Raw genomic sequence first — 8,235 nt, 5'->3', positions numbered from 1 at the left:
CACCCCAGGAGGTCAGTTGGTGTGATCAACTTTTGTTCCTGTTAGTAGAAGTTCATGCTGCTTTCTCTGGAGCTAAACCTCAGGACAATAGACACCGGCAGATCTCCTATGATAATCCCACCATGAACATTAGGTTCCTCCTCAGGGGAGGCTGGCTAGCAAGGCTTTTTAGCTCTGCCACCGTGAACTTCTGCAACATAGCCTCAGACTCTGACCCATTCAGTCACAGCCTGGAAAAGAGCGAGGGTGGTTCATATAGGAGGTGATGACCCATGACTTCTGGGACTTGCTAATCTATTGTTGAAAGAGACTAGGAGGGAAGGGCAGTGGGAACAGAGCTGATGGGGTGCTTAGGTATGTTGATGCAGGTATCTTATTCATCTTCCTAAACATCCTGTGAGGCAGGAATTATTGCCACCAGCTCAAAAAGGAAGACCCTGTGTCTCAGAGAGTTTCAGCAACCCACTCAAGGTCATAAAATTCATCGGTGGTGGAGTAGAGACTCAAATCCTGGCCTGTTGGACTGGGAAGTGCAGCCTCTTCGCATCTACTGGTACCTGCTGAGGTGATCACCTCCGCCCGCTGTGGTGAGGCGGGGAGACAGGAGGCAGGTGGCAGAAGGCTCAAGGAGTCCTTCTGTTCCATTTCTGTTCCCACAGCTCTTGGTGCAGCCAGCTTTGGGGAATGGAAGAGGAGTTCGTGTCACCTGCCTGTCTCAGGAGAGCTTGAAATTGGCTTTTCCGTGAGGGAGGCAGGGTAGTATAGAGCTTGCCAAGCTGAAGGAGGCCTTTGTGTGAGCCAGCTCTGTTTCGGAGAAAAATTCTGACCCACAGAGTTTTTTTTCTGCCAAACTGCACTCTGCAAATTTGCCAATCACTCTGCAGATTTCCATAGCGCAAACATTCAAGAGAAATTACCATAGGTGGGGTAATGTGTAAAGAAGAAATGATCATGCCACATTTTGTGGATGAAGGGGTGTGTTAGCTCCGGCTGCTATAACAAAATACTATAGACTGGGCGGCTTAAACGACAGATATATCTCATAGTTCTGGAATCTAAGAGTCCAAGATCAAGGTGCTGGCAGGTTTGGTTCCTGGTGAGACCCCTCTTCCTGGCTTATGGATGGCTGCCTTCTCATGATGTCCTCACATGGCAGAGAGAAAGCAAGCAAGCTCTGGTCTGTCTTCCTCTTCTTATAAGGAAGTTTTAAGGATGAATAAGGATTAGTCCCATCATGAGGGTCTTACCGCATGACCTCATCTAACCCTAATGAACTCCCAAAGGTCTCACCTCCAAATACCATCATGTTGAGCGTTAGGGCTCCACCATATGAATTCTAGGGAGGAGAGAACACAGACAGTCTATAACAGGGATTCAGTCTCTGCATCAATGAGAGGAGGTTGGCCATTTTCTGTTCTCCTGATCTAATCCATGGGAGGCATGGCGGGGAGGGGTCTGACTGCAAAGGAACAGCGTCTGAGGATCAAGGTGACAGAGACAGAGCTTCCCCTCCACTTGTGCTGCTCTTGAATTGCTTTGCACCGAAGGGGAGTCCTCACGGATCCTTTTCAGTGGGCTCTAAGAAAAGCTCACAGGGATTTTTTTTTTTTTTTCAGTTGAATGAATTGCTGTTTCAGGCCTTAGTACCCGGGCACATAAAAAAATCTTTTCCTGTCATCCTTAAGTAATTTTTCCAACCTTGACGCCTGGAATAGAAGAGATTCCTTGCAACCTCAGCATCCTGTTTCTAAAAGTTGAGAAGCATCTCAGGATAGTTCATGGGATGCCCTGTGATATGGGGTATGTGGCACGTGGAAAAAAATATAACGATGAAGGAGCACTTCTTAGATTAAAATGCAAGAGAAAAGCAGACACCATAGATAGAGTTTGGCAGACGAGAGGTTTCTCACTAATAGGGCTAACAATTTAGAAGAGAATGTCATCAATTGTAATATAGGTTTACTTTTCATCTAATGAATTTTAATGGCAGCTTTCACCATGAACTCCAGGAATCCATGAGAAACAAGAAAACCTGCCTGGAAACTTATTTGATGGTCGCTAAAGCAAAGTCTCTAGTATTATCCCAGCTCCATTTCTAAAACACATTATTTTCTCACAAAACATTTGTAGCACAAAGAATATTCATCATATTGCTTGTACTCAGTGCAACCTGAATGCAGGCTCTCTTTGAGAAGTCTTATTTTTCTGCATAGCGTATTTTGTTATTCAAATGATGAAGCATATTTTACAGGGAGTTTTAGAGGCAGATTTTGTTCTGGAAAATGGCGCAGCATTTCCATTTCTCACATCTTTTTTATTTATTTATTTATTTATTTTAACGTTTATTTATTTTTGGGACAGAGAGAGAGCATGAACGGGGGAGGGGCAGTGAGAGAGGGAGACACAGAATCGGAAGCAGGCTCCAGGCTCTGAGCCATCAGCCCAGAGCCTGACGCGGGGCTTGAACTCACGGACCGCGAGATCGTGACCTGAGCTGAAGTCGGACGCTTAACCGATTGAGCCACCCAGGCGCCCCCCCATTTCTCACATCTTTACGTAACTGGTTTCTTATTAGCAGATATAACGTGTGTTTGACAAACCAGCCCTGTAATGCAAGCAGTGGGCTGTGGTGTATTTCCAAATCTCTAATTAGGAGGCTATACCTTCCCCAGGAAGAAGGTAAAACGGACAGGCGTTTTTCAAGATCTTGACTTCTGGCATTAAATTTTGATTCGAAATACAGACCCTTGTCACCTGAAAGTGATCTCTACCCTTGACTTAACTTTCAGGTCGAAACCCGTTTTCCCAACAAGGCCGTGCTCCCCATTAGCCATGCTGGAGAAAGGCTGGGCCACACAAGCCCACACTGAGCCCAGCTCACCTGACTGTGGAGGTTTGCCTGAGGTGAGGAAACCCCAAAGCTTTCCTTTTTATTCTCTTTTTAAGTGGAATTTTTGCCGTTAGAAGGTGGTGTTTTGCATTCATCAAATAGCAAAAATCATGGGGCTGCAAGCCAGGTACTTTCGAGAGAGGTGAGCTGTATGATGCTTCATACAGACGTTGCCCTGTTTATCCCTACTGTGCCAACCTCTAGCCCTTATTCTCATAGATCCCACACGATGCCTCTAACTAGCAGGACTGTTGCACTGCACAACTGTAGGAGGTGCTGTTCACATCATATTCTGTATGGATGGCCCTCCAGGGCTTAGGTGAGCGTTGCCGCCTGAGTTGTATATCAGAGCAGTGCTACCAGCGAAATTGAAACAAAGTCAGTCACACCATCAGGCAAGAAAACTTTCTCCCGGAAATCTTCACGGTTCTGCATGGTTGTGGGATTCCCACCGTCCCTGGTGAGCAGGTCCTCAGCCCTTCTCTAAGGCCCCTGAAGCTATGCCTCTGGATGCTACTCCAGGTCCCATTATTATTTTGTATTAGTTTTTTATTGCTGCTATAACAAATTGTCACAAATCTAATAGCTCGATCCAAGTTTATTATTTCATAGTCCTGTAGGTCACAAGTCCAGTATGAGTCTTATCAGGCTAAAATGTACGCCCGCTGTGTTCCTTTCCAACAGCTCCAGGGGAGAATCCATTTTCTTGCTCATTCAGGTGTTGGCAGAATTCAGTTCCATGCTGTTACAGGATTAAGATTTCCATTTTCTCATTGGCTGTCCGCCCCTGGATGCCTCTTCTGGTCCTAACATGTAGATTCCCACACCTCAGAGCAGTAACAGATCATTGACCCTTCTCATCCCACCATCTCTGCTGTCCACCATTGAATTTCTGTCTCATCGTAGTCCTCTGCTTTAAAGACTCATACGATTGGATTGGGCCCACCTGGATAACGCAGAATAATCTCCCCATCTCAAGGCTCTTAACCTTAATCACATCTGCAAAGTCCTTTTTGTCAAGTAACATATTCATGGTTTTCTAGGATAAGGACAAGGCCATCTTTGGGTGCCCATTCTTCTGCCTACCATGTTTTTGACTTAATTATTTTGCCTTTTCAACTGGTTAAACACTAAAGCCAATTATTTATTGAGAATCTACTGTGTTTTAGACAATTTTAACTAACCGCTACTGTTTTTTTCCATCCACAGACATATATATCCTCATTTAATCCTTTCAGTGACCCTATGAGGTAATACTGGAGTCAGCCAAGAGTGCGATCAGCTGCAAGTAATGGAAACCCCAACCAATGCTACTTTATTGTTTTAAAATAAAAACAGGAGCAATATAGCAGCTCACTTAAGCCTTCAGGATCCCCAGACTCTTTCTATCTTTGCTGACAGGTAGAAGGCTGTAGTAATTACCAGCATGGACCTTGCATCATGGGTTTGTGCCAGTTTCATCCCCTACAAATAGGAATAATAATACCCTCAGACAATGGGGTTGATGGAGTGAGTTAATTACATTTAATGTGCTCAGAATCATACCTAGTGCATATTAGATGCTCAATAAGTGTTGACTATTTTAAATATTATTTCTGCATGCTAAATGTTATTTAGCACGTTGGGTTTTGGCTTCGCATCCTCATGCTTAACACCTCACGGTAGCAAGATGGTTGCTGTCCTTCTAGCTATGACAGGTAGGAGAAGAAAGGAACAACTGAGAAAGAGGGAGACAGGTATGCTATTTGTATCAGGAAACTAAACGCTTCTCAGAAATCCCCAGCCACTTCTCACTTCTCACCTCTCATTGGCCAGGCAAGTGAGGCATAGGACTTCCTATGTTGAAGGAAAGTCTGAGAAAGTGGTTTTTTTTTTCTCCCCATATAATGAGGAATCCGGATGGACGGACATTCATTGCCCCCATCCTTTGCTCACTGTTCCCCACTATCCCCCCCCAAATTGTGACTTTTTTAGTAAAGAAGGAAAACAAGTGGAACATAGGAGGACACTAGCAGTGTCTACACGGTTGGTCATTGGTACATTGATCGGTGTGCAGGAGTGTTGACTGCACACAGGGCAGAGATTTTGATGGGAGGCTGGTGGGAGGTGCAGAGATGGGGGATGGCCTCTGGATGATGGATAGTGTTGTGGGTGGAATTGTGTCCCCCTCAAAAGATATGTTCAAATCCTAGACGCTGATACCTGTGAGTGGGGACTTGTGTGGAAATAAGCTCTTTGCAGATATAATCAAATTAAAATGAGGTCATACTGGATTAGATTGGGTCCTGGTCCAATGCTTAGCATCCTCATAAGAGGGAAATTTGGACACAAAGACACACAGGTAGGACACTATGTGATGACAGAGGCAGATTGAGGCCCGTGCTGATGCTAATGTAATTCCAAGGTTTTGGGAAAAGTAAAGCTTCCATTTGATGCTCATTGTACTTGGGGACAGTCTGGTTTGTCTCCGGCTCTAGTAGGAGAATCAGCCAAATGCTCCTGCGGTCATCCACTGCTGGGAGTTGAGAGCAAGAAAAGGACCCACAGACACACGGCAGAACTCTGGCGAGGACCAAGTCAAAGAGCCAGGCAAGATCCTCCTTGAGGGAAACCTACCTGGTCAGCACAGTCTCTTTCTTGGAACATTCTGGCCTCATTTCACTCATTTATTCATCCATCTACAGGTTTCTCTGGAGTCCTAGGGTTCAGACAAACGGCTTGCATCTTCCAGAAGTTACTCTACCTTCTGGAATCCTCAGAGGTCCCTGGGACACCTCTCCACTGTATTAGCACAGTGTTTCCAAGCTTTATATTTCAGCCACGCCATGGTTTTTACTATATCCATTTGTACCATTATTTACTTAATATCTACCTATATAATTTTATTTTTAATGGACACTTACTTTACTACTGTAAGTGAAAAAAAAGGGCCAGGATCCTTTTGATCTAAATAGAAGACAATTAGAAAATTAATACAATGAAAGCAAAACAAAGTTATTAAATTCAAGCTAGAGCCTGCAGAAGTCTGAGGTCTGCTGTCTGTTAATAAGAGATTGGCAAGTTGTGGAGGGGTGTTGAAGGCATACTAGCACTTGACCGAGTCTTCCTTCCTGTAGGAAGCAGAGATTTAAGAAGGAAATGCTTTCTTATGATAATCACGTGCTATTTACCACTTGCAGACAGATTCTTTGAAAATCAGGGCTAATGATGGTAAATAACCTGGATCCTCCTTCAGCCGATATAATAAATGCTTTATGTGCATTATTCCATGCAATCTTTGCACCACCCTATGAAGTCAGCACGATCATCACCATTTCGGAGGCAGTAGCTGAGGACACAGTAACCAGCTGCTTCACCCAGCTTGTCTAGCTGAGAGCCACCTGTAACCCAGCGACCACAGTGCCGGCTCTAGGATGCTTATCCTCCCACGGAGAACTGGGGATGAAGGAGGGCGCACCTGCCACTTAACACACCCCAACCTTGGCCCAACATGACTCTGTTATCAATCTCACTCCAATGAGTTCGCTGGGGCAGGGTGATCACGTAGAACTGAGTGACAGCAGTAAAGTCTGAGCGAGAGCCCCAGAGGGAGCTGGGGACACTGCAAAGGAAGGATGGAGAAGGCCTGATGCCGGGGCTCTGGAAGGACCTCACTGCTTCTCAGTACAGCATGGCTGGCCCTTGGAGCCAGGAGTACTCAAGTGTCCCCACCCCCAGCCTTACATGGCACAGGCCTGGTTTGTGTGTTAGGGGAGAGGGGTGTTACATCCGTAGAGAAAAGTTCTGCGTTCGGGAACAAAGCCAGGCTTCACACAACCAACACCTATAAGGTAGTCAGTTCACCTGCAGATACTCATGTGCCCATTGCTATCCTGTGATCTCCACTGGGGGCCTGCATCCTGTGATTTTCCAGAACACAGCCTTGATTTCGCAGAACACAGCCGGGAGAGCAGGAGCCTTTGAAAGTGGGTCCCATAGCAGTGTGGCCGCACCTCTCTGAGGCTTCCCTTCTAAAGCCTGGATGGAAAAAAAAAATCACCATGAAGAGGCAGAGCCTCAGGCCAAACACTGTCACACTGTGAAGGTCAAGAGAGGGTCAGGAGAAAAACGGATATTGAAAGGCCACCTGGAGAGCAGGGCTGTGCCTGGGTCTCCATCCCCCCTCCCCCTCTGCCATCTCGCACCTGGGGGGTCGGGAGGCAGGATGGTGGGAGGGGACGAAGCGAAGGCTCCACTTTCCAATCACCCCAAACGCTGCTTATCAAAGGGATTTTTGACTCCTAGGTGGTAGAGCCATTGGGAGCTCGGAATGGGGAAGGTATAATATGGCTAAAAGCTGCTTTAATAAAGCGCAGGGCTGGGTTTGAGCTTCACTCTCCATAAATCAAAGGGCGACACCACAGCTCTCTCTGAAGATCAGCAAGACAGCGCATTGTGGGGCTGGGGCGGCTCTTAAATCTAATCGACAGCTCTTTGAGCAAAAATACAGCCGTGACTGGAGGACAGAGGTGGCTGCACGCTGGAAAATATCCTAAGGAGCACGCACATTTCCCAGGTGATAAGAATGCTGAATGGTTCTGAGTCGAGAAACCTTGGAAAACAATTAGCCAGAGAAGCAAGATAACCTGTTGAAATTATGGCCCTGCACTTTACTGCTCTTAATAAATTTTCTGGCAGCCTCTTTCCAACCCGGAGTCCTGGTCTGTTTATACCTTTAGTAGTTGGGGGAATTAAGTCATCAAAGTTTCATCTACCTGTCTGACTTCAGCCAGAAGTACAACTCATTTGCCTGGATACCTTTCAAAACTGCTGTCTACATAGATTATAATTTAATATATAGTGGAACTAACACAAGGCTGCATGTTTCTTAAGTCTAAAATGTCAAAATCTGCATTTACATGTTCTGAATTTTCTTCAACATTGCACACACTTTAGGTAGTGATCACAATGTAGGCTTTGAAAAATTAAAAGAAATCGCACTGAGATTTACTTTTAATGCCCCTTGGGGGTAGCAAGGAGACTTGTGGACCCAGAGCTGGATTTACCAGCCACTTCACTAGCCACAGCTGTTCTTAGGCTCTTGGAGCCTCAGTTTTCTCATCTGTAAAATGGGCCCCCTTGCTTGATAGGAAGAAGAAATGAGATTAATGTAGGCAAAGCAACTCCCATAGCTCCTATAGACTCAGTAAATATTAGCTCTCCCCTCTTTAGTAAAAGGTGATGGTTTGATGACTTTTCCAGTTCCTTTTGTGTATTGCTTTCACCTGGGCTGGTTTTATTTAAACTGTCTTTTGTGTGAGCGATTCCCCCTATTACCAACTGTCCAACTCCCTGGAGACCCTACG

This window comes from Leopardus geoffroyi, chromosome C1, assembly GCF_018350155.1.
Source record: "Leopardus geoffroyi isolate Oge1 chromosome C1, O.geoffroyi_Oge1_pat1.0, whole genome shotgun sequence".
Lineage (NCBI taxonomy): Eukaryota > Metazoa > Chordata > Mammalia > Carnivora > Felidae > Leopardus > Leopardus geoffroyi.
This window is presented reverse-complemented; position numbering follows the sequence as displayed.